This window comes from Anastrepha ludens, chromosome 2, assembly GCF_028408465.1.
Source record: "Anastrepha ludens isolate Willacy chromosome 2, idAnaLude1.1, whole genome shotgun sequence".
Lineage (NCBI taxonomy): Eukaryota > Metazoa > Arthropoda > Insecta > Diptera > Tephritidae > Anastrepha > Anastrepha ludens.
Window position 1 is genome coordinate 22244323 of NC_071498.1, and position 25658 is coordinate 22269980.

Here is a 25658-nt window from a genome sequence, read left to right on the forward strand (position 1 = left end):
TGCAGGATTACATTTTCGCTTCTTCGTATTTTTATTTTATCAATAAAATATCAGTAGCCACACCTATAAGCTCATTAGGATTTGTAGAAAAAAATCTCAATAAAAAAATGCTTCCGGAATAACTTTTGTGTGGCGTCATTTTAACAGTTATAGACTTAAGACTTCCATCAATTGTTTCTGGTGCGAAAGCTTACTGTATTTTGTAGAACCGTTATCTTTTTCCAAGCAGCTGCACTTTTGCTAGTCTTTTCGGCGTTTCATAATGATACTAGTCGAGACACAAGTCGAATATAAGCTTCTGAAGAGATAGAATGTGCTGATTGTTGTTTTGGATGACTTTAATTATAATTTTATTCAATTAGAAACATAAAATGCCGAGGGGCTCAATATTATCAAAAGAGGAGCGTGGAAAAAGTTTGGCCTACAAGGACTTAGGCTTATCAATTAAATTAATTGCAAAAGAAAATAGCCAGAAGTCGTTGTGTTATCCGGAATTTTTTACGGAGTCCTGAGAATTACAACATTTTGAAGCCCGTTGGAAGAAAATTATCACTATCAACTCGAGAATAGCGAGCAATCATAAGAAAAGCTTCTAACTCGACTAAGTCTTGCTCCAATTTGGCCGCTGTTGTTCAAAATAAGGTTTCAGAAACAACAGTTTGGCGCACATTACAGAGTTGCAATCATTTAAAATTATCAAAAATAAAAAAAGGACCCCATCTTTTGCCACGTCACAAGCTGGTGTGTCTTCAGCTTGAAGAAAAACTCCTAGACACCAACTGGGGCACAGTAAGATATTTGGAATATTTTTAATGTTGCCCAGTTTCATATTATTTCTTAAAAAATGAATGAAAAAAAAATGAACCCTTGATGGACCCGATGGTTTTTACATTATTGGAAAGATTTGCGCGAGAGCCCCCTCTTATTTTCCAAGCGCTGATGTAAACTTACTAAAAAAGTTAGCAGAATCGATGCAAAAAAAAGTTATTTTGTGTCGCTGAAGCAAATGATGCTTCCATAGTATACTAAAATATTCTAGACAACAGAAAAAAAATTGAAAAAGTTAAACGATCACGTTAATTAAACAGTGTCTTATCCTTTTGAAACACCTGGAAATTAGTTTTTTGCTAAAAATGTTCTTCATGTATTAAAAAAAGTTCTAAATTCTGTAATGAAACAGACAACTTTTGTTACATTAATCGATGTGCAAAAGTTTTATTTTCCTCTGAAATCTATAAATTAAAATACTTTGAAAAATTAGGGGTGTCTTATGATAATGAAACGCACTTTATGTATGTATAAAAAATTTTGGGTAAGCAAGCCAATTTATCGATTTAACCACTCTTTAAGAACTAACTCCAAGCTACGCAGATAGCCTGACATTTCGCAAGTGACTCTCAGTAGTGAAAACTTAGTTTAAGTTAACAAACGAAAATGAACCATAAAGCCACCAATTAAAATGCAATTCAGCTTAAGGAAACATGGATATAAAACGCATTTTCTAAGCGTAATCAAATTTGGTTATTCATTTAACTAATTACTCCTTGCCTTACAAGAACCTCCCCTTCCCCATTCCAACTACAAATGCACCACGACCATCTGATGCAATCAATAACTGTATAGAAACCTATTATTAGGTAACCATCAATTAGCGCATTTGTAGGCGATTTCAACACGCTTTGATTTATCTAATTTTGTAGTCATAAAGCACGCCTTCAACGCGCGAGAAATTAAAATCAAACTATTGGATTTAGTTTTTCGCAGCCTAAATCCGCTGGCGGCCTTAGGCAGAAGCAAATATGTTACAAAAAAAAAAGAAGAGAAATGTATTTTTTTTACGGGAATTTCATTTGAAATGCAACACAAATACAATATTTAGTCACGTAAGTAAATAATTAATAATTAAATATTCAGCACAGGCGTCTGAAGGCACAAATATGCCCGAAGATTTTTTTCCTTAAAAAATAAAAATCGATTAAAAAAAAAACAATGAATTCAACAAAAATTTAAGCGACTTGCACATTGACCCATTTCAAGTCGCTGAAAAATGTAAAATAGAAGAAATTAGTTATTTAAGTATGCAATTTACATAAAAGAGTTGTCAGGGCATTACTGGCTGAAAACCAAAAGCATTAAGCGGCGTGCGTACACTGGCAGGTACAACAGTTACACGCGCACGCATTTGTAATTACGCAGGTACATATGTATGTACGCACACACATGCATTTACAAACACACACATGCTCTTATACACACTTGCGTCAGCTTGGCATATTTCCACACCCACTAGTCGACGCCTCAATATTGCAAAAAAAAAAAAAAATTATGAAAGGCGTCAGAAGTATGAAGAAAGTTAAGAATGACACACATGAAGGTATGCAGCAGGCATGCGAGCGGCAGCAATTAAATAATGAATGAAATGCTAAATGTTGATGACAGCAAACCAATAAATACAGTTACAGTGACTCCCATGATTGTTCATACAGTTGTAAGCCGAAACAAAAAAACCTTAAATATTGAAAAAAATCTGAAATGTTGCCAGTTTTGAATGTAAAGAAAAATCGAACTCCTTTAAATTTTTAAAATTTCGTACTTATTGTAAAGGATTTTCCAATAACAGGTGCTATTTTGAATAGCCCGCTATTTCGGTAGATGCCACTTTTGAAGCTGTCATTTTTTGATATTTGACAAGTAGAAACTACACCCTTTATAAAAATGGAACGCTTAAACAACGCATTGAAATTATTAAAATTCACTATAAAAATTGTGAAATTTGGCAGAGACGGTTCGTAAAACTCAGAAATTGGCGAAAAAATTCGAGCTGTTGGGACAAGTTAGTGATGTGAAGAATAGAACCCGTGCACGTCGCTCAAGAACAGCCGAAAATATTGCTGTTGTAGCCGAAAATTGTGAGGAAAACCCACGTTTGCCCATTCCTCATCGTTCTTTGGAATTAAGCATTCCACAAACGTCATTACACCGTATTTTGCATTAAGATTTGGGGCTTAAGGTTTATAGAGTCCAGTTAACATAAGAACTCAAGCCGGCCGATCATCAACAACGGAGTTCCATAGAAAAATCATCTTGAGTGATGAGGCCCATTTGCAGCTCGGTGGCTTCGTCAACAAGTAAAATTGTCGCATCTGGGTCTCAGAAAATCCAAGACTTATTGTTGAAAAACTTCTCTATCCTCAACGTGTGACTGTTTGGTGGGGTTTATGGCCCGGCGGAGTCATTGGACCCTACTTTTTCGAAAATGAAGCTGGAGCAACAGTTACGGTGAATGGATTGCACTATCGAGAGATGATTAACGATTTAAGGGCAAAGAAAATTTAGGAACAATTGCTGAAAGCGTATAAGGACTTGTGGCCATCAATTAAAACAGTAGAAAGATGGGTTGCTGAAATTAAACGTGGTCGTGCAAGCCTTGAAGATGATCCACGTCAAGGATCAAACACCAGAAATCGTATAAAAAAATACAGGTTGTCGCATTGGAAAATCATCGAGTGACTCAAAGAGATCTAATGGAAGCCCAAGGCATCTCATTGGGCAGTGTAAACAATAATTTGACTGTATTGGGCTTCGCGGCCGCCGTAGTCGAATGGGTTGGTGCGTGACTACCATTCGCAATTCCCAGAGAGAACGTCGGGTCGAATCTAGGTGAAACACCAAAATTAAGAAAAACATTTTTCTAATAGCGGTCGCCCCTCGGCGGGCAATGGCAAACCTCTGAGTGTATTTCTGCCATGAAAAAGCTCCTCATAAAAATATCTGCCGTTCGGAGTCGGCTTGAAACTGTAGGTCCCTCCATTTGTGGAACAACCTCAAGACGCACACCACAAACAGGAGGAGGAGCTCGGCCAAACACTCAAAAAGGGTGTGCGCGCCAATTATATATATATGTATAAAGTGAGCTTGGTGCGTCACTTCCTCACTATGGATAAGATTTGGGTCCATCACCATGATCCTAAATCAAAACAAGAGACTAAAGAATGCTGTGAAATTGGAATTTCGACTCCGAAATGTGCCAAGAAAGTGTAGGCGTTATTTTGTTAGGATGCCGAAGGAGTTTTGTTTGTTTATTACTTGCCAACTGGTAAAAAAAATAAATTCTGATTATTATTATGACCTTATAGACCAGTTGAAGGAAACGATTCGTGAAGAAAGACCCAGTTTGCAAAAGAACAAAATTTTGTTTCATCAGGGCAATGCACAGTCGTGTCATAAAAGCATTTTGACAATGCCTGAAATCCATGAATTGAAGTTCGAATTGTTGGAGCATCTACTGTATTCACCAGATTTAAACCTTGGTGACTTCCATCTGTTTCCAGACATAAAAAAAATGCATGCAAGGAAAGCGTTTTTCATCAAATGATGGGGTCATAAGGCGTTAAGACTGTGGAAGCGTGTTTTGCCGCCCTTTCAGATTCTCACTTCCAGGGTGGAATTCTTAAATTGGCAACTCGTTGTAAAAAGTGTATAGCTGTTCAGGGAGGCTATACTGAATAATAAAGTTTGTTGTGAACTATAAAATTGTGTTTTTCTTATTTAACCGCTAAACTTATTTAACAGCTTAGTATTATTGGTTTTTTATGAAGAACTTTTCATGACAGAAATACTCCTGGATGTTTGCCATTGCCTGCCGAGGGTCAAACACTATTAGAAAACACTTTAACTATCATTTAGTGTTTCATATCTGAGGTTTCGAGCCCGAGCACTTCCGATTGGCAGTCACACACCAAGCCATTCGGCTACGGTGGCCGATAATGAAGTTTTTTCCTACAAACTGAAGTCTTTTCACACTTAAGACTTCGCTAAATTGTAATGTAATTAATTGTTTGTAGATATTTATGCTTGTACTTACTTTTTTAAGTACATTTATGTACATAAGTAACATTAAACCGAGTAACGAGCGAAAGCAACAAGTAAATAATTTTGGGGCTCTGCTACTCACAAAGAACTCCATGCACACACAGCCATTTGCACGCTCAAACCACATGGATAATCGCGTCAAAAGAGGCGTTAAGGGAAATCAGAACGCACGTATCCGCTCGTATGTGTGCCTATTTGTGCATAAGTTTACTTATGTGTGTATGCATGTACGTTTGTAAGTATACAAGTATGTATGTATGCCCGTCTGCATACAAACACATTTGACTGAAGGTATTTATTTGCGTATAAAAGAAGAATGCGGCCGGCTGGCCAACCACTTTTGATCGGTTTTTTTTTTTTTTGTTTTTATTTGGCTATCCGAATGGCTGAACGACTGGCTTACTGAACGGCGCATGCAATACAAGTGCTGCAGGCGAAAATTAATGAATTAATGCAATAGTAAAAACAAAAACACAACACAAATAAGCTATAAAACACATATCAACACTGATTCGATATGGTAGATATCTGTACATATGTACACGTGTATGTGGCACGCATGCACGACACAAGCGAATAAACACACATATGCACCTACAATCGCACAAACATCTGCAGCCACAACGGTTACTTCGCACCGGTGGCAAACAAACTTAAAAAGCCAACAAAATAATCGTTGAGGCGTAACGCGGTGTCCACCTTGATAGCTATGAGCGCAATACAGCGTACCGAAATACAAATTACAATAAAAACAACATAAAATAAAAACATACAAATACAAATACAAACAAAAAAAACGTCTCCAACTACCAACAAATGAATGAGTTCATTTGGCATTTGTGGCAACATTCGCGCTGGCTAACTGTGTTTTTGTTGTTGCATTTTTCGGTTACAATGCTGTTTGCCTTTATTGTACTTTTGAGGCATGACGAATGTGGCCGCACAGGTAAATACGCGTTCGCATTATAATTACGCGCTCAACACTACATAAATGACTGTGGTGCGTATACGCCCCGATGATCCGTACTAAGCTAAGCTAAGAGAGACAACGAACTAAAGTCAACTGCACTGAGCCAATGCACAGCTGAGAGGCGTGAGCAGCAGAAAAAATGACGGGTGAAATGAAATTAACTTGATATTTACGAGGTTGACTTTTTTATTGTTTCCTTTATAGAAGCTCACTTGACCAAACAACTGCATGCCTGTGTATTTATGTATGTAGCGAAGTGCCACCAACATAGCAGGAGAGTTTGTGTATACATGCATACAGATGTATATCTCTCACCAGCCTCTATATTGAGCGCCCCGCGCGTGCTCGGAATATTTCAAAGATTTATAACTTTGGATTGTAATTAGTGTTATATATAATTATTGCTATATTTAATCATTACACGCTTACATATACAAGAGTGTTTGTTGGTGGCGAGCGGGCGTTAGTCGAAACCACACACATAAATACAACCATAACAACTATACAGCGAGCGCCAAAGTCGTGCGTGTCTAATTCATTGCCCCTGAGCTGTGTTTCTCCTGCGTTGGCGGCCAGTGGTGACCAGTCAGGCGATTGCAGCATTTGAATAATTTTTTGGTTAATGTAGACAGCAAATATGTAATATTTTTTTTTTGTGAGAATGTCACATAGGTGGCGTGGAAAACAAGCAAACACAAACACTAACTAGCACTCGTAATAATGAGCGTATAAAAAATTCTGCTCAGCGATGCGGCAATGCGGCTGAAAAACAACTGGTCATATTAAATTGTTTAACCATTGCGGCACCAGTGTTTTTTATTTTTATATATGGAATTTATGTAGCAAGAACTTGTTATTGGTGTTGTTATCTCTTTGTTAGCTTGATGACGCTTTTAGAAGAGGAAGTTGTGTTTTTTAAACTTATTTTCCATTGAATTGTCCGCGTTCATTTGTGTGCCTCTGTGTCGATCTCGGTCAAAATATTAGTGCTTGAAGTTTGTAATGGGTTTTGGTGATTGGAAACGGAAATGCGATTGCCATTAGTCGCCTAATTTACTAGAGTACAGATAAACAGGCGAGTTAATGTGAATCAGATAAAGTAAAAAAGAACTAAAAATTATAAAAATAAAAATATTGCCGAATTGTTTATTTTCTACCAAAAATACCTATGAGTACGAGTATGCTCATATGTGTGAATTTGGAATATTATTAGATAGTTAGGTACTAAGTTCTCGCTGTTTGTCAATAGATGCCACCAGCAGTGAGTGCTAGTCGATTCTAACATAACCTAAATGTCATAAACCAAGCTTAGACATATGGTAAACAAACTGCTTCGACACATTAGTTATTCTCTTTTGGTATCATGTACTTTTGGTTTCGTGAAAATGTCTGATTTTGTGCCGAATAATCGTCATTTGCGGGAAGTGTTGATTTTCTTCTTTCATTCGGAAAAAACGGCGGCTGAAGCGCATCGAGAGCTACACAAAGTTTACGGAGATGCTGATTTAAGTGAAACAACGTGCCGAGATTGGTTCCGTCTCTTCAAAGACGGTTATTTTAATGTTGACGACCGTCTGCGTGAAGGAAGTCCAAAAACCTTCAAAGACGCTGAATTGGAGGCAATGAAATTGCTCAATGAGGATCCATGTCAAACGCAAGAAGAGCTTGCCTCCGTATTAGGAGTTACCCGCCAATCCATTTCCAAGCGATTGCATGCTTTGGGAATGAATCAGACTTGGGTTCCTTATGAGTTAAAACCAAGGTATGTTGTGGCTCCAGCGGCAAAAAAGGAAGGTTTTTCTTCATCGCATCGTGACGGGTGATGAAAAATGCATTTATTACAGCAATCCAAAGAAAAGAAAGTCATGGGGACTGCCCGGTGATGCTTCTACGTCGTCTCCTCGACCGAATATTAACGCTCCGAAGGTTATGCTATGTATTTGGTGGGACAAAGTTGGTGTTATTTAATATGAACTGTTAAAACCAAGCGAAACCATCACTGGAGATTGGTATCGACTTCAATTGACGCGATTGAGCCGAGCACTGCACGAAAAGCGGCCGCAATACGCGGAGAGGCATGAAAAAGTGATTCTACAGCATGACAACGCTCGGCCTCACGTTGCCAAACTCGTTAAAACCTACCTGGAAACACTGAAATGGGATATTTTAATAATATATAATAATATTTTCCAGATATTGTGCCGTCCGATTATCACCTGTTCCGATCGATGGTACATGGTCAAGCTGACCAGCAGCTCCAATCATATGAAGTCATCAAAAAATGGCTTGATCCGTGGATAGCCTCAAAAGATGAACAAATTTATAGCCAGATCTACCAGAAAGATGGGAAAAAGTGGTAGCCAGCGATGGGGTATACTTTCAATGATTCACTTGTAACCATTTTTTCAGAATAAAGCTATATTTTCATCAAAAACACAGCGAGAACTTAGCTGCGCACCTAATACTTTTCGCGATTTCACTGGTATCGGGATTTTTGGGTCCTCATTCTGTTATAACGCGCTCCGGGGCGTCCTCGAAATTAAACGAAGTATAGATTGAACCGCCTACAATTTTATGCCACCTTCGAGTGGAAAATGGGATTTTATGAGGATCTTTTTCATGGCAGAAATACGATCGGATGTTTACCATTACCTGTCGAGGGGCGACCGCTATTAAAACAAATTCTATGATTTTGTTTCATGCACGGAGATTTAAACCTACGCACTTCTTAGTGGCAGTCACGCATCAACACCTTCGGGCACGACGGTCGCTGTAATTATTTTTAAAATAGTCAAAAGTAACGTTAAAAGTTTGTTTATTTATTTAGATTTAAGTTTGTAAGGAAGGTGCCACGCCCTTCGTTCCAATACCTAATGCTCTTTTTGTCAAGAGTTTGATTTGCCCTGCGGCGCATGGCGGACTATTTACCATTTTGTAAGTCCCCTTATTTCATAGAAACCATTTGAGTCTTTAACATCTTCATAAACGCATTAAACTCATCGCATGAGCCTGAAAAATGAGACCTCATCAAGTAATTACACAAATGTTAAGCAATGCTCTGACATTATGTGAAGTATTTAACGAGGCCTTCTCTTTGATGGCAGCTATAAAGTGTCAAGATCTCATTTGAAGATTTTAAAAACCATCAACATCTTTTTTGGCTGAACTGCAAAAATTCTTGTGGCCTTTTGTGTCATTTTGATATCTTTGAATTGTCCAAAATAATCTGCACTTGCGCTTAATGACAAACCAGTCTCAACGTGAGAAAAAAACTAGCAACAAAATTCGGTAGCAAACATAAAAATAATAACAAGTTGACTGAAGGTTGCCATACGTCATCAAATTCAAATTATGACCAAACTTTCAAACTGCAAGAACCGGCATGGATTTGAATGCAGAAAAAAATGCAAAGCTTCCAAAGGCAGTAGAGCTGCCTCTACCTATCTCTCTCTCTCTCTCTTTCACTATGCATCTGCATGTAAAAGCGCATAGTAATTAATTCGAAAACGTGTACAAAAAGTTTATCAAATTTTTATTGGCTTGTGAATATTGGCCGTTGAAACTTGAATTTTAATAAGCGAATGCAAAGACTTGATCGCCGCAATGACCTTTGCAAACATTTCAGTTCATTTTAGTTTTTATTACATTTTTTGTGGTTTTGGTTTGCGTATGCAAAAATAGGTTGAACTTTTTATATAACTAATACATACTTTTGTAAATACATACATATTGTAAATAGTACTATAATATATTTTATTAAATTTTTTCATTTGGAGTTTAAAGATATTTCGCAAAATATTTTTTAACGCAAAATACTTTAATTACTTTATAACTTTGTTTACTCCAAAAGCTGAAACAATTATTTCACCGCAGCTTTCCTCTTCATTCCCCTTTTTTTATTGACAGTGATGTGCCGTTCTTACAGTTTGATACTCTTTTTACTTGGGACAAGCAATGCTTATGCCCGCAAATGGCTCTGCAGGTTTCTATTTTTACCCAGAGAGGTGACAGTGTTTTTATAGTTGCACCTCAACTTGATTCTTCTAAATAATTTTGGAAACATCTGGGCAGCAAAGATTCAACCAAAATGCGTTACGCAACTGAAATTTATTTTTGCAAATAATTCTTCGAATATCTTAACTCAGTGTGGGTACCGGCGAAACCACAGCAGTCGCCCATTGCCTTAGTCGTAATAAAGTCTCTTGTGCGAAAATTCGTGGCTTGCAGGAATATTTCAACTGTTAACCAACGGGGAGGCTGTTCGTGAATATGGCATCTCCATGAGAACAACGAAATCACATTTCTCATGAAGAAATACTTGCATTTTTCCTCTTTTCATTGCAGTTGGTTCCATATTTGTTGCCTCCGGTTAAGGCGTGTCGCTTGAAATATAACAGAAAGATGCTTCCATTGGCGCACAATTAACAAGATTTTGGAATCGACTCATCATGAGTGATGAGCACATTTCGCTCTCAGCGGAGGGGTAAATAAACAAAATTTGAAATTGGGGTACTGAAAATTCTCGACTCGTGCATGAACAACGTCTACATGATGTTAAAGTTGCTATTTGGAGTGGTACGTGTGCTGAGAACATTATCGGGCCATTCTTTTTCGAGTACTCAATTACCTACTTTGAAGTCACACAAGAACTCCGTCAAGCCAAAAGGCTTAAATGGCCTTTTACCTAAAATGAGGAATTGCGTAACAAGCGTAAAGTACTAAAGTAAAGTAGACATCAGGAAAATAATTGGTTTTCTAACAGGTTAGTATTACTTAAATTAACATTGAGATAAAAGATAGAATAAAATAGAAATGAAACTAATAATAATAAAAAATAATAAAATCCACATTGGAATTGCAGACTCTGTCTGGAGGATGATAAAACCACAGAGCATATCTTATGCAACTTGCCTTTGCCAAGACAAGACTGCTCATTTTTCATCGAGATCAAATGGATTCCAAAGAAATCAAGTTGCTCATATTCTGAAATTTGTAGGCATGGCTGAAAGTTAACTCAAAGAATTTGGCTTTCAACCAATTCCCAAACTGAGGCAAAGAACATCTAGATTAAATAGAGCCTGTGTAATACTTTTAAGGTAGAAGTTCCAGTCAATAGGACTAGTATTAACTACTTCTAAGCCAAGTAGTAGTACACAAAAGATTGTTTTAGTTGAGGTGTCGCCCATTGGGCAAACTACAGATACTAAAATTATTATTATTCTATTTCGAGGAAAAGAAAGCCCAACCGTAACTGACAATGGTATCCGATATCGGTCCATTCATACACGAAAATCAGTTGAGGGGATTATTGGTTACATCAGGATGGTGACACATGTAATACCGCGCAGTAGATGATGAACTTACTCAAGGCAATGTCATCGCATGAAAATTTTCAGGAGTTAGAAGAATTTTTCAACTCACTCAAAAAAGAACAAATGAAGCTGGGAAGTGAACACGTTATTTGGAGGCTTAGGCTAAATCATACCAAACTTTTTGAAATATCGAATTGCAACTCTTCACACGTAGTGCTGCGAAGGCGCAAAATATAAAAGGGGATCCTCGTATTTAAAACAGAGCAATTTTTGTAATTAGTTTCATAACTATTCGGAATTTTTTACTCAAATCTTTAAATATGACAATCTCAATAAAATTTAAAAAAATACTATCGTAGAGTTCCGAAAGCGAATAATAAAACAACCAAAGTTAGCGGCTATAAACAAATATTGAACGCAATAAATGCGCAATAAAAAGTGGAATGAAAGTCTATAAACTTAAAAAATTAGTTCAAAATTGTACAATATGTAATATAAAAACAAAAGCAAAGTGTCAAGTCATAAAAGCAGAGATTGCATCAGGCAAAACTTGTCTAATATGATACCTTAGTAGGAAACTTATACAAGGTGGCGCAAAATTAAACGCCCTATCGAAATATTTGTAATCCATATTTCACACTGCAGTACATAAGCCGACAAGCAATGGAGCGCATAAAGGTCAAAATAAAGATTTCGATCACTCAAAATAATTTTTAAAATTTTAGAAAAAAGTGGTGAAAAAAAAAATTGGATGATTAATTTTGTGCCACCTTGTATTATACATTCTTTATTTATTTGAGCATGCAAAAGTCTCTTCCAGACTAAAAAAATTATTTCCTTTTTAATTTAGTAAAAAAGTTATTTAAAAACAAAATCGGATGATTAATTTTGCGCTACCTTGTATAACACATTATTTATTTGAGCATACAAAAGTCTCTTACAGACTAAAAAAATTATTTCTTTTTTTATTTATTAAAAAAGTTATTCAAAAATAAAATCGGATGATTAATTTTGCGCCACCTAGTACTATAAATTTTTTGTTTATTTATTTATTTGAGCATGTAAAAGTCTCTTAGTAGTTTTTTTAATTTAATATAGTATGTTTAAAGTTATTCAAAAACAAAATCGGCTGATTAATTTTGCGCCACCTTGTATGACACATTATTTATTTCAGCATGCAAAAGTCTCTTACAGATTGATGAAATCTTTTTTATGTAGTAAAAAAGTTATTCAAAAACCAAATCGGATGATTAATTTTGCGCCACTTTGTTTATTATTATTATTTATTTGAGCATACAAAAGTGCCTTATAGACAAATAAATCATTAATAAAAATAAAAATTAAAAATAATAATTAAAAAATAATTCAAAAACGAAATTCGCTGATTAATTTTGCGCCATCTTGTATTATAAATTTTTTGTTTATTTATTTGAGCATGCAAAAGTCTCTTACAAACTAATAAAATCATTTTTTTGTAAATTTATATTAGTAAAAAAGTTTTTCAAAAACAAAATCGGCTGATTAATTTTGCGCCACTTTGTTTTATAAATTTATTGTTTATTTATTTATTTGAGCATGCAAAAGTCTCTTACAAACTAAACAAATCATTTTTTTTTGTTTTGATTTAGTAAAAATGTAATTCAAAAACAAAATCGAATGATTAATTTTGCGCCACCTTGTACATACAACATTCAAGAATGGCGAAAGAGCGTCAAAAATTGATTGATAGCCACTGTGAAGGCGTTAGATTTATATTGTTTTATTTTTATAGCTTCAGCTTTTATTAAAATACAGCATTTAGGCAATGCTCCTACAGCCACACATACAAACATTGCAGTAAAAGTTCATAAAAAAAACGTTAAGAAAAATTGCTGCAATCACCTGGCAAGTGCGAAACGCTGCCGACGCCATTGACGATTGTGGGCGCAAGCAACAGAAAACAAAAACTGATGTTTTATTAAAATCGTTTGATAAGCCACACCATAGACGTTAAGTAGGCAGGTAGGCGGCTGGAAGACAGTATCGAAACACGTATAAAACAACTACACACACACGCGCACATGTACCCATGGTATCGTCTCCGTCATCAGTAGCGTTACTGCAACGCACACCCACTTCAAAGCTGGAGAATGAGCTATGGCTGTTGCTGAAATTGGCTGCCGCTGAAGGTGACGCCGGTGTTGTGAGCATTTTGAATGTCAAAGGTGCCTCGAAATTTCGTAAATTGCAAAGCAACGAGAAAAACATGTTTTTGTTTTTCATAAAATCAAAAAAAGAAATATGAAAAAAATTTTGAAAAATATAATACATGGTAATGCACAAATATTTCAGTGTGGTTGTAAATCAAATAACAACTAGAACCGTCAACTTTTCACTTATACGCTTTCGGTGTCTAAAAGCACTGTTGCATGCCATTAATCTTGAGCGGTTGCTAAGTGGGTAACTGAATGTGGACAGACATGCATACACGTATATATGTACATATACATGTGAATATATAATTATAAGTTCTGTTGTACATACACACATACATACACAAACGTACAGTAATTTTGAAAAGGCTAAAGTTTATCAGATAAGAGTGGATTGAGTTGCATTATTGCTCAAGTGGAAAATTAAAATATTTACTAATATTCACTGAAAAATAATCTTTCGACTGGCCTTGCATTCGACAAGACTCGCAACCTTTCCCTAAGGCTGCGTTATATGATTCACATGCACGGGTATTGAGTGAATAATAGCCAAGTATAAGAAATTTTTTCGTCTCCCTTTTGAGTTGAAGGGCTAGCTAGACTTGAGCGCTTCGGCATATCTAAAGCTGTGAGTCACGCACTTCCAGGAGGGTTGAATTTGAATTTCCCACAATTATGTTTCAATTCATTTTTAGGCTCCCAAGCCGGTGCAGCGTCTCCCAATATGAGATCTACTATAGACATAGCAGCTAAGGCTAATGGACTTACTTCCAGTAAATCTTACCATTTTTGTTGAGAGTCAAACAGCGATAAAGGCACTAGCCTCCACGTGCATCAACTCAAGATGTGTTAAAGAGTGCATGAGGTCGCTCTCGCTTATCCAACAATACAACACCACACTTTGTTGGCGCCCCGGCCACCACTTGGAGTGGAGGGAACGAAGGAGCGGATGAGTGTGTAAGACCTTCAACGAGTGGTAGAGGGCATAAACATTCCTCTGAACGAACTATAAACTGCGATTATGGTAACTTGAGAATAGCAAGCGGTCTCTGACTACTAACGGTCGGGTCTCCAAAGCGCTCTGGCCTAAATTGAATCTGAAAAGCAGAAAATATCTGCTTGGATTCAACAGATCAACTATCAACGTCCTCACTGGTGTTATAACGGGTCACTGCACTATTGACACTCTCGCCAGTAAAAGGGATGTACCTCACAATGCCCTCTGCAGTAGTTGTGAAGTGAAGAAGAAATTGAGTCGGTAAAACACCTCCTCTGTGAATGTCCTCCACTTCAAAGAAGACGTGCCAAATATCTTGGCGATTATTTCTTTGAAGACAAGGAAAATTTGCAAAATGTCTCACTGGAGGAAGTAGTTACCTTCTTAAAAAGATTTAAGTGGTTTAAGCAACTTAGTTACGAGTTGGAAATCAAATGCAGGTATCACAAAGGGCCTCCGAGTGTCTTGTCTTACACAAGCAACCCGGCTAACCTAACCTAAATTTCCTACCGCTACATGTTTTCATTGGCGGTCGCCGTAGCCGAATGGGTTGGTGCGTGACTACCATTCGGGATTCAGAGAGAATGTAGTTTCAAGTCTCGGGGAAACACCAAAATTAAGAAAAAGTTTTTTTCTAATAGCGGTCGTCCCTCGTCAGGCCATGAAAAAGCTCCTCATAAAAAATATCTGCCGTTCGGAGTCGGCTAGAAACTCTAGGCCCCTCCATTTGTGGAATAACATCAAGACGTACGCCACAAATAGGAGGAGTAGCTCGGCCAAACACCCAGAAAGGGTGTATGCTTTCATTCCCAGTGGCCGTAAATGGGGACCTTAAACTAAGTGAAATATGTGAAAGCTAACCAACTACGGAGAGTATTGGTTGAAAGTGAAAGGATATGGTTCTAAACCTAAGCTTGTTGAGAAATGCTTCACTGATCTTAATACCCTGAGAGCAAGAAACACTGTCTTGCCAGACTGCACATGCACATGCCCATTCTCAAAGCGTTACTAAGCTAAGAAATGATCGACATTCTTAAACGCATTTCGAATTCGTCATTACTGATATAAAGGCATGAATTTCTACGAGCTGAGTTTGAAGGAGAAAGGCCCATCCAGCTGTCATATTGCATAGGCTTGAAAATCCTTTTTTTTAAGAAGCTGTGAAGACGCACACACATAAATATTACTTGGTTTTCTATGCCTTTTACCGCCAAAATTTCGGTTGATTGCTATTCAGTGCTAGAAGGCAGTAAGCTGGATCACGCTGGATACTTCCCACTATACTACTATACTACTTCATTCTTCGCTTGATGATTTACTCAACTCCTAAAAAAATTGTTGTTGAAATGAAAAAAAAACACGCAGAGCACTTTATTGACAAATAATTAAAATTACTTAGAATAAGATTGCAAATAAATAAAAAACAAAAATGCAGAATATCGAAAGAAATGCAATTGCGCTTGACAGCTCCGAATAGAAAACTTGAAATATTAAACTACTTGCTTTCTGACGTTAAATATAGTAGCTCAATAACAATTACGAAAAGTCATTATGAATGAGAAGAAAACTGGTTAGAACAGAAATAAACCAGCTAGAAAAAGGTAAACAGCAATTACAGACTTCAGACTTCAGGCTTCGAGCTTGGCTGCCGCTAGCTGGACGAGTAGCGCTGTCGATAAACGTGTAAGTCGGTCAGTTGGTTAAATTTACGATAGTTGAATTTGCCATGAACGAACTGGAATCGAAAGCGGCTTAGAATTCTTAACTGAAATGCCAAAAGAGATGCAATTAAGACCGCGGAATGTATGCAGAGGGGGAACGTGGAGTTGGTGAGGAAAGGCGTAAAATGAAAGAGAAAGACTGGTAGTGTAAAGAAATAAGTTGATTGATATTCGCATAAACAGACTTAGTCAGTAGTTCTCAACTTTAGATCTTACATTTTCTTCGAAAAGTGAATATACTCCAATTATGTGAATGGTATTTGGATTGAGGGCATTTTAGTTGGTCTTCGAGGTTCACTAACTTATACACACACACGTGCAGGTAAGAAAGCAAAATAACGCGTCATAGGCTTTGGAGCCTAAATAAATATTGAACGATGCACATAACTTTCATAGCTTACATTTTGTTTGGGTGTTGGGTTTTTTTTCTACAAATTACAGTGTACTCCCTCCTAACGGATACCTCTCTTAAGCGGAAATTTTTTTCAGTACATACCAAAAATCCTTAAAAATTTTGTAAACTTATTTTATCTCCAGCGGACACCCCTCTCATAGCACGTAAACCTTCCCTTAAATATTATTAACTCTTTTTACATTTTTTTCATAACCCGACACCTCTCATAAGCGGACAAATTGTTCTGTCCCTTTGGTGTACAACAGGTTTATGCCACCCCTGAACGGCAACAGATGTCAAGAAACCTGTTTTCTGGCCGATATGCTGATCATCAAGCTGCCGATTTAAGTCGTGCTTCGATGCTGTAAGAAGCATTTTTTCTGATCTTTTAAAGTTTAAAAAGTATATGGAGAGTGTTGGATGAGGGATTTCGGTGACGGAATGAGCGGGCAATTCAAATTTTTTTTGCTTCTGAAGTTTCGGAATTCTTCTTGATTGGCACGACAACTGCATACGCGATTTTAGCCGAGTTTAACAAAGCGCGCCAGTCGTTTCTTTCTCGTGTCGGAGCGTTTGTACCCAGCAAACGAAGCCGCTGGATCTTTATTCGCTGTGCTATGTCTATGTCTTCGTAAAGCTGACACAGCTCATTGTCCTTTCTCATACGATACTTGCATCGCCAACGTGCAAAGGGCCAAAAATCTTACGCAGATTCTTTCTCTCGAACACTCCAAGTGACGCCTCATTTTATATTGGCATCGTGCAAGCTTTTGCGCCATACGTTACGACGGATATGATTAGAGCCTTGTAGAGTGTTAGTTTTGTTCGTCGAGAAAGAACCTTATTACTCAATTGCCTACTTAGTCTAAACTAGCACTTGTTGGCAAGAGATATTCTCCGTTGGATTTTAAGGCTGTGACAATTCTTGGCCGGATATAAAACTGAGTCGTTCCGCTAACGTAGAAGTGACTGTCGTGGGAACGCTATCATCATCTGCATTCCTTCTAGTTTTTAGTCACAGAAGAAGAAGGCATGCCTTCAAATTTGTTCACGGTTCCGTTTATTGGGATTATTATAGTTATTGCTGGGACGTAAAATTCCTAAACATTCAGAGAACCCAGAGTTCTTCAAAGAATGGACTCATGTGAATCTTCACAACTGTATTCGAGATTTTCTATGCTCAGATGATGCAAAGTGGTCGGAAGTTCCAGACCAGAGTGATTAAAATTAGCTCAGATAACACAATTTCGAGAAATACTCCACCAATCTAATTTTAGTTTAGAATATTAAATTTGTCAGTTGTGTGCAGAATAAATGCAGACAGTCAAATATATAATGCAACGGTGGCCTAAGGTAGAGCGATACGAATTGTCACGCAACGCCGAACTTAATCTTCAGGAAAGAGGCTAAAAAAAGATGACTTATTCCATTCGAAGAATACTTTTACACTCCTACTATGGGAATGCGAAATTGAAAAACAGTTATGGGTTCCAGGTTTAACAGTTCAATCACTTAACAGTACTTTGTAGCGGTAAACCGTTAATGCTTTTAACACTTCCGCAAAGAAAATTTGCTGCGAACAAAAGCTGGTAACTGCGAAAAATAGCATATCTTCTACTGCAAATACGCATCTTACTTATCTAATCTGCCATGGACGAGAAAATAGAAGAAATTCCAAGAACTTGAACTAACACTCAAGCGCTTAAGTACTCAATTAAATTGCTTAAGCACGTCCAGCTCACTATACTTAAGTATTGTAAATGTCAATGCAGAAGGTTTAAGTTTGGCTAAGCTGCAGCACAATATTTTTTTCTTGTGGCGAGCAAAGAGTGAAGAGTTCCCCTGTAGGGAAAAGCTTTGTTGTCAAGACATTATCCAGCTCTGAAGTAGTGCGATTTCGCTAAAGGTGTGTAACTATGCCAGTCACTGCACGAGGAACGTCTGTAGACTGTGACAGTTCCAAAGCATTACAACCCTGGCGTCGTGTGATTACTGTAGCTTTTGATGCAGTAAATTTCTGGTTCGTGTTTGGTCGAAGGTGTCCCATTTGATTTCCAATAAAGTGCAAATAATCAAATTTATAACTTATAAATTATAGCTTAATAATTAAAAAAAAATCATGCAAATTTGAGTGCCTGTTACAATAAATGGACCTAGCATCCTTGCATGGATTCTACTACTTTTTGTGACTATTTTGGCAGAAACCATTTACGATTTTGTTATATTAAGAAGGCTTTGTTTCCCATCGACGCTTTACACCAAGTTTCATCTATCCAATTTTGTATTATAGAAAAATGGCTGAAGATCCACCAGCTGTTTTTTTTTAAATCGCATCTTAGTTTGACAATGAATGTCAATCGCAAAATTGTCAGTAATTTTGCGTTCAAAAAAGTTTACCGAGTTTCAGGTTTCAAACCGAAACTGCGTTACGAAATAGATCACTTTACGCTCGAACGTTTCCAAACTTTAAAAACTTACTTCAAGAGTGAATTCTCAATTTCCCAAACCATGCGTGTATTGAAAATAAGGTTTTAAAGAGGCACATTTTCATTTCGTTGGCTATGATAAGGAAAAAAATTGCGACATCAGCTGATCGGGAAACTCGCAAGTGAAGAAATTAATCCATTCATAATTGGCCATAGTTTTTATTTTGTTGCTGTAAGCACCATTTTACATACACATATATTTATTAAGTTAAGGAATACAATACATTCTGACAGGCTAAGTAAGCATTAAGGTTCATAGACATTCGAAAAACGTGGAAATAAACTATTTATAATAAATATTCAAAAATTTCAATAGGCGATTTGTGAACATGAAAAATATATGTCAACAAATTTAGAGATTTTATTAAACTAAGGCTAGTAATAGGAGCATTTTGCGTCTAAAGAGATTTTGAGAGACCAACGTAAAAAACTGCCGAACTACGAAAAGCTCTGGCCGGAATATTAAAGAAAATCCTTTGAAGAAGTATCCGACAGTGAACAACACCACCGGTCAAATAAAAAAAGAAAGGTTAGGATAAGATTATTCTACTGTTCTGCAACGATTATAAGTTAATCAATAAGCAACGCGTTCCATAGGTAGGGATAGGATCCGAAAACTGTAAATTACACAACGCTTGGAGTCGTAATTATTGTCTTCTTGTGGGCTCAAATTGCCGATATGAACTGGGACGACTTTTAACTTGAGTCGCACAAGATACACCAAGTCATAGAAAAAGTGGTTTCCAATAGCGGACGTCGTCCGGAAAGTAATAGAAAATCTTCGAGTGAAAAAGCTCCTCATAAAAATTTATCTGCCATTCGGAGGTGGCTGTATGTCTCTCCATTTGTGGAAAACAAGTAAAACGTACAATATAAAATTGGAGGCGGAGCTCGATCAAACAACCAAAAAGGGATGCAAGCGCCAAGAAATATATGAGATTTCGCGCTTTGTCACTTAGCTCATAAAACCTTATAGGCCGCGATTAGATAAATTAAATATCTTATATTTTAAATATTAAATATGTTTTGTGAGTTGCTGTCAAATATCGATAGAAACAAGAGATGAATATCGAAAGAGAGATACCTGAGATAGAATCAGAATGGGCTAGCAGATACCTTTGTGTCAAAACTAGTCAGAAAACTAATCGGTTTACTTTTTCTGAATAAGCTTAAGTTATTCAAAAATACTGCCTTTCATTAATTTTTTACAAAGTGGTGCAATATTAAATATCCAATTTTTTGTTTCTTTAACTTTTTTATTAAATAAAAAAAAAAAATTTTATTAGTCTGTAAGAGACTTTTGTATGCTCAAATAATTGAATAAATTAATACGAAATATATCATATAATACAAGGTGGCACAAAATTATGATACAATTGTGTTTTTGAATATCTTTTTTACTAAATACAAAAAATGATTTTTTAGTCAGTAAGAAACTTCAGTATGATCAAATAAAAAAAAAATATATAATACAAGGTGGCGCAAAAGTAATCATCCGATTGTGTTTTTGAATATCTTTTTTACTAAATACAAAAAATGATTTTTTAGCCAGTAAGAAACTTCACTATAATCAAATAAATAAAAAATATACAATACAAGGTGGCGCAAAATTAATCATCCGATTGTGTTGTTGAATATCTTTTTTACTAAATGCAAAAAATGACTTTTTAGTCAGTAAGAAACTTCACTATGATCAAATAAATAAAAAATATGCAACACAAGGTGGCACAATCATTCAATTGTGTGTTTGAATACCCTTTGTATTAAATAAAAAAATTATTTTGAGCGCTGAAATTTTTATTTTGACCTCCAATGCTTGTATTCTAGAGCTGTCTAGTTCACAAGTTCACAAGTGCCAAATATGATTGATGTACAGCGAAATTCGAATAAATTATAAACTTTCCGATAGGGTGATTAATTTTGCGCCACCTTTTGTAAAAATATAAATTTATGGGATCCACAGGATGGGCTTATGAGCAAAATAAACCTACACAGCTGCTTGTATATCCCAACTATTCGGAACACTAATCGGTTTACTCTTTCTAAACCAGTTTAAGCCATTCACAAATACTGCACGGTGTTCCTTTCATTTATTTTTATTTGATTTGCCTTTAAAAAGAAACTAAGGCAGGCCGGCCGCCTTTTAATTCAGTGCGGTACACTCACTATTCCTTAGATGCCGCTGTGTTAATTCAGCATGAAAATTATAAGAAAATCGAACTAGTCAAGCTTCTAAATTCACCAGTCGCGCACTGCTGCGGTGCTAGTTGATTTCCCTACAGGGGGCATTTCAGTGCGTGTGTATGTGTGTGGGGGTATGTGAAGAAAAATAGCAAATAAAATAAAATTATTTGTATGTAAACAACAAACCAAAGTTGCTGACCTCGAGTTGGTTTCGCTCTCGATACAAACACAATTACAACAATAACAAATAAATGGCTTCAACGCTTCAACACCCGAACAATGAAGGCTTGAGATGTCATTGTGAATTTTCAATGGAATTACAATGGTAGATGGCTTACCTGCAATGAAAAGAAGAGCAAGACGAGGAGAAACATTATTACATGGCAAGGAGGTGTATTTTATAATATGGTAAATATAATTTGGTAATTTCAAACAAACAAATAATTATTATTACAATAAACAACTAAAACTACTCGTTTTCTGTAGATTGGATTACCAACAAAGAGATTTAAAGTAATTTTTTCTTGCATTACGAAGCTTTGCAAAAATCGAGTTTTATGAAAAAATACATATTTATGTGTGTATGTATGTAGATGGCATTATAAAAAACCACAACCAAATAATTACACGTACAACAACCCCAACGGCGACACACTGCACTGCGCTCAGCTGCCAGCAGCCACACCAAAAAGAGCAGCGTCTACAACCTGGCCACAGACATGATGAATGTACTGTTGTTGCTAATATTATATTTCGTGTGCTGCTCGGCGCAGGTGGAATGGGTGGCTTTTGGCTGTTGGTGGGACGACGACATTTGAATCTGATTAAGGCTGAGCTGAGCTTTGCGCGAACCAAAGCCAAATCGGACGTGCGGCATGATTAGTTGGTGGTTGTTGTTGGCTTATGGAATGGAATGCAAGCTTCTTATGGAGATCTCATACATTTCAATGCTAATGGTTGCTGTTGTTGCTTATGCTACTTAGTTTGTGGTTATGCGTTGTTATGATTCTCTGTCTTTAGGCGACTTATTGGCCGCATTTGTGAGTAGTCGCGCAATTACCAGTTGTTGACTATTTTTATTTTTTTTTTGTTATTTTTGTTTGTTGTTTATTTTCGGTTTTATTTCTATTTGACATTTTGTTGGAATTTTTGCTTTGTTTTTGCAAAAACCTGCATATTGACAAATCACTGAATTGTTGAATTATTGCAGCAACTTTGGAGAACAACAAAACCCAGCCACTAGTTGGTATACTAACGCCGGCAAGAGACATTGGCACCATTACAAAAACACGGTCGTACACACATCCACACGCTTTTGCTTTGCACAGCACCAGACTAGAAACCGAACGAAAAAAAAGTATGCACAAATTACGCCATCCATCGAATTGGTTATTTAATAAATACCAACCAGCGACCGACAAGCGACAATTGGCCAATTGGTAATATGGTAATTGTCTTTGTCAGCCATCGAAACAAACAAGCAGCCACGACGCTACAGTTAGCAGTGAGATAAAAACAATGCCCAGAATAAAAAATATCCACATTTAGGGTTGTGTTTGCGACCGCGCCAGCGTCTGTGGCAGTTTTTAATGATAATCGTTCGACAGCGCGTACGTTTTTTTTAGTAAAGTTTTATGTAAAAAATACTTCAAAATTTCATTATTAAAACTTTTATTTACAAAATTTTCTGTCACAGTTTCAACAGCTTGGCTTCAAGGGTATTTATGATTTTTTTCTGCTTGTCTTTTTTCTGTGTCATATAAAATTGAGTTTGTAATTTAAATTTTAAATTCGAAGTGTTTTGGCGCCAATTCACGGTGAGTAGTTCTTAGTGTAGGCGTCGTTGTTTTTTTTTTTATTTGTTTTTGATTTGTTTGTTTGCTGTATTTTAGGGCTGGGCCCGCACTTGGGGATTATTTATTGATTTGGGAGTTGCCTATTAAAACAAATATTATTAGTCAGAGTATACACTAACGAGACTATGGCCAGCTAACGAGTTCTATGAAGACCGCCAGTTTTAAAAGTAGCGAAACTTTTTGTTGTTGTATCGATCGTAGAGCGTTATTGCTTAAAAATTGTCACGTGCGAGTATTGCCGTTTGATCAAAAACAAAGATGCCTAGAAATTCTCAAATTTCACTGCCTTAAAGAGAGTTTCGCCGTTGTGGAAAAACATCAGGACGCACGCCAGATACCCAAACATTGCTCTCTCAAGTCTGACTTGTTGTTGCTTTGGTGTGAGATCATGCGCCTTTTGGATCTTGTAAGGCTTCACTTTGAGATAATTTTTCAGTATGCCGCGGATGCTATGGTCAGATATTTTCAGTTCTATCGCCATTTGAATGGCACTTCGTTGGGAATTTCACTCAAGTCGTCTCTTCACTTTTTGAACCATTTCACCTGACGTTGCAGTCTTTTGATGACCACTTCCATGACGTTTAGTGCTCCAGCCAGATAACACTGTTACGTTTGAAATCCATTACTGATTTTCTTTTTCCTCGTTTACTCTCAGCAAAATGCTTTCGCGCTCTTGGAAACAATACTCTGGACTGTCGTTTAGCCAACTAATAGACAGCTGATGCCCGTGATTAGCAGCGAGAGCGATCTGAAGTTGGTTACAACTCGAGTGCTGGACCCTGTAATAGATTACCACCAATTGACAATTAATGTTGTGCGACAAACCCTTTTCGGGAGTTGCTGTACTTTTGTAAGATTCAAATTTAAATATTCTTGTTTGCACCCTAGGAAGGATATTTTGGGTTTTGTAACCAATCGATTTTGTGGCGTAAAACTTAATAAAAATACTCATAATTGCTGAGCGCTTTGTTGGGTGTTTGGCCGAGCTTCTCCTACTATTTTAGGTGCGACCTCCGTACGCCAGATGATTTTTATGAGAACCCTTTTCATTGCAGAAACTCACTCAGAGGTTTACCATTGCCTGCCAAGGAGCGACGACTCTTAGCAAAAAATGTTGGTGTTTCAATAAACTTTAAAGTACTTTTTTTTGAGTCTACTGAATAGCAGTTCTACTCAACTTTGCATTGATGCCCCCCCAGAATATTTGTGGGTTTAAAAAATATATGCATGTTTGTATATGCAAAGTATTTTTCATACATTTGCAACGAACCAGCAAAAAAAATTTTAATTCAAACTAGCAAAAGAATCGTCATTAGCTTAATAACATTAATTTGCGCAAAACCTAAACCGCCATTAGTATTATCATTCAATGGGATTTTTGTTTCGCAACTCTTCACACATATGCACCTACTTACGAACGTGCAAATGTTTGTATGTGACTGTCAATGGGTTGTTGGTTGTCCGCAAGAATGCAAATTTTCCATCAACAACCAACTGGCAATAATAGTCAATCAACAACTTCATTGTAAGTAGAATGAAGACGATAAATGTCTGCAAGAATGTAAAGAGTTGGTTAAATGGAATGCTTGTCTGACAACCCGACAACCAGGCAACCGGGCAATCATCATCCAGCGTGCCGGGATGTGGCGAGCGCTATCGCACTTTGCGCAGCCTGATGACTGGCCTTTTATGTTAATTAAATGAACCACACGCGACTGATGAGTCTTGCGGTTAAGGCGCTGCCTCGCTTGAGAATATTTTCGCTTGCATATGTAAGTGTGTGTGTGTATGTATGTATGTAAGCAATTACATATATAAGCAGTAAATGCGCATGCACTACACACACACATATAGTATACAGACCCATCTAATGCTTCCTCGTTCGCCATTTGAAAGACTGCGTCCAGTATGGCTTAGCTCCGGCAGTGCGCCTGTATTGAACGCCCAATTAATATGTTTTTTTTTTTGCTTTTCATTCCACCCCCCTTGAACTGTGGAGGCATTTTGTGCGGTAGCTGAATATTCAAATTGATAAATTTACGTTATGTGAATTTTTAATTGAGAAACCACTTAACGATAGGCAAATAAAGTTGGCCACACAACCAAATGCTTGCAAAACTGGCCCTGTCTGTTTTGTGAAATTCATGCAAGACAACATTCTTGCCATTCGCGCCAAATGATTTACTGCCATCTGCTGCCACATACTGTCACTTGGCAAGCTTTTTAAATGCCCATAGAATTCCAGCACTGGTATTCAAGCTGTGTCTGTGTTCAAAGAAAAAAATTAGCACATTAACTTAGTTCGTGGTGGACAAGTGGTGGAATAGGCAAAATTTAAGTGAGTGAAAAAATGCGTGAAGGCCTAACAGTGAGTCATCCGGCAGGCATGACTCAATCCACCGAAGCTCTGCCTGCGTTGCGTACTCTGGCTGATCTTGCGCGGCTGATAGCAAGAAGTGGCTGGTTCTTGCACATCGCACAGATAAGTATTTTATTCACGCATGCCTTTGTTTTCAATTATTATGGTGACCATATTTTAGTCGCCCAAAACCCAAATGGCAAAGCGTTTGGAGTAACGCGAGATATTGGAATGCCAGCAAAGCGCTGTGAAATGGAACTTTCTGCTACTATAGTGCGGCCATTTCGCAATCTTTCATGCAATTCATTACTTTAC

At 37.0% G+C, this 25658-nt stretch overlaps 1 protein-coding gene across 6 annotated transcripts in view; it reads right to left on the reverse strand.

Moving 5' to 3' along the window:
* LOC128864919 (uncharacterized) overlaps nt 1-25658 on the reverse strand; it is a 145098-nt gene that overhangs the window by 110633 nt on the left and 8807 nt on the right. Inside the window, exons 1-2 of one of the 6 annotated variants that reach the window (XM_054104714.1) lie at nt 21762-22192; nt 21328-21466 (exon numbers count right to left, since the gene is read on the reverse strand). The exons of 2 other annotated variants lie outside the window; for them this stretch is intronic. The gene's annotated coding sequence lies outside the window, so the exon portion shown is untranslated. Of the gene's footprint in view, nt 1-21327; nt 21467-21761; nt 22193-25658 lie in introns of those variants that run through there. 3 more of the 6 variants (XM_054104705.1, XM_054104688.1, XM_054104767.1) reach the window with 3 other exon arrangements.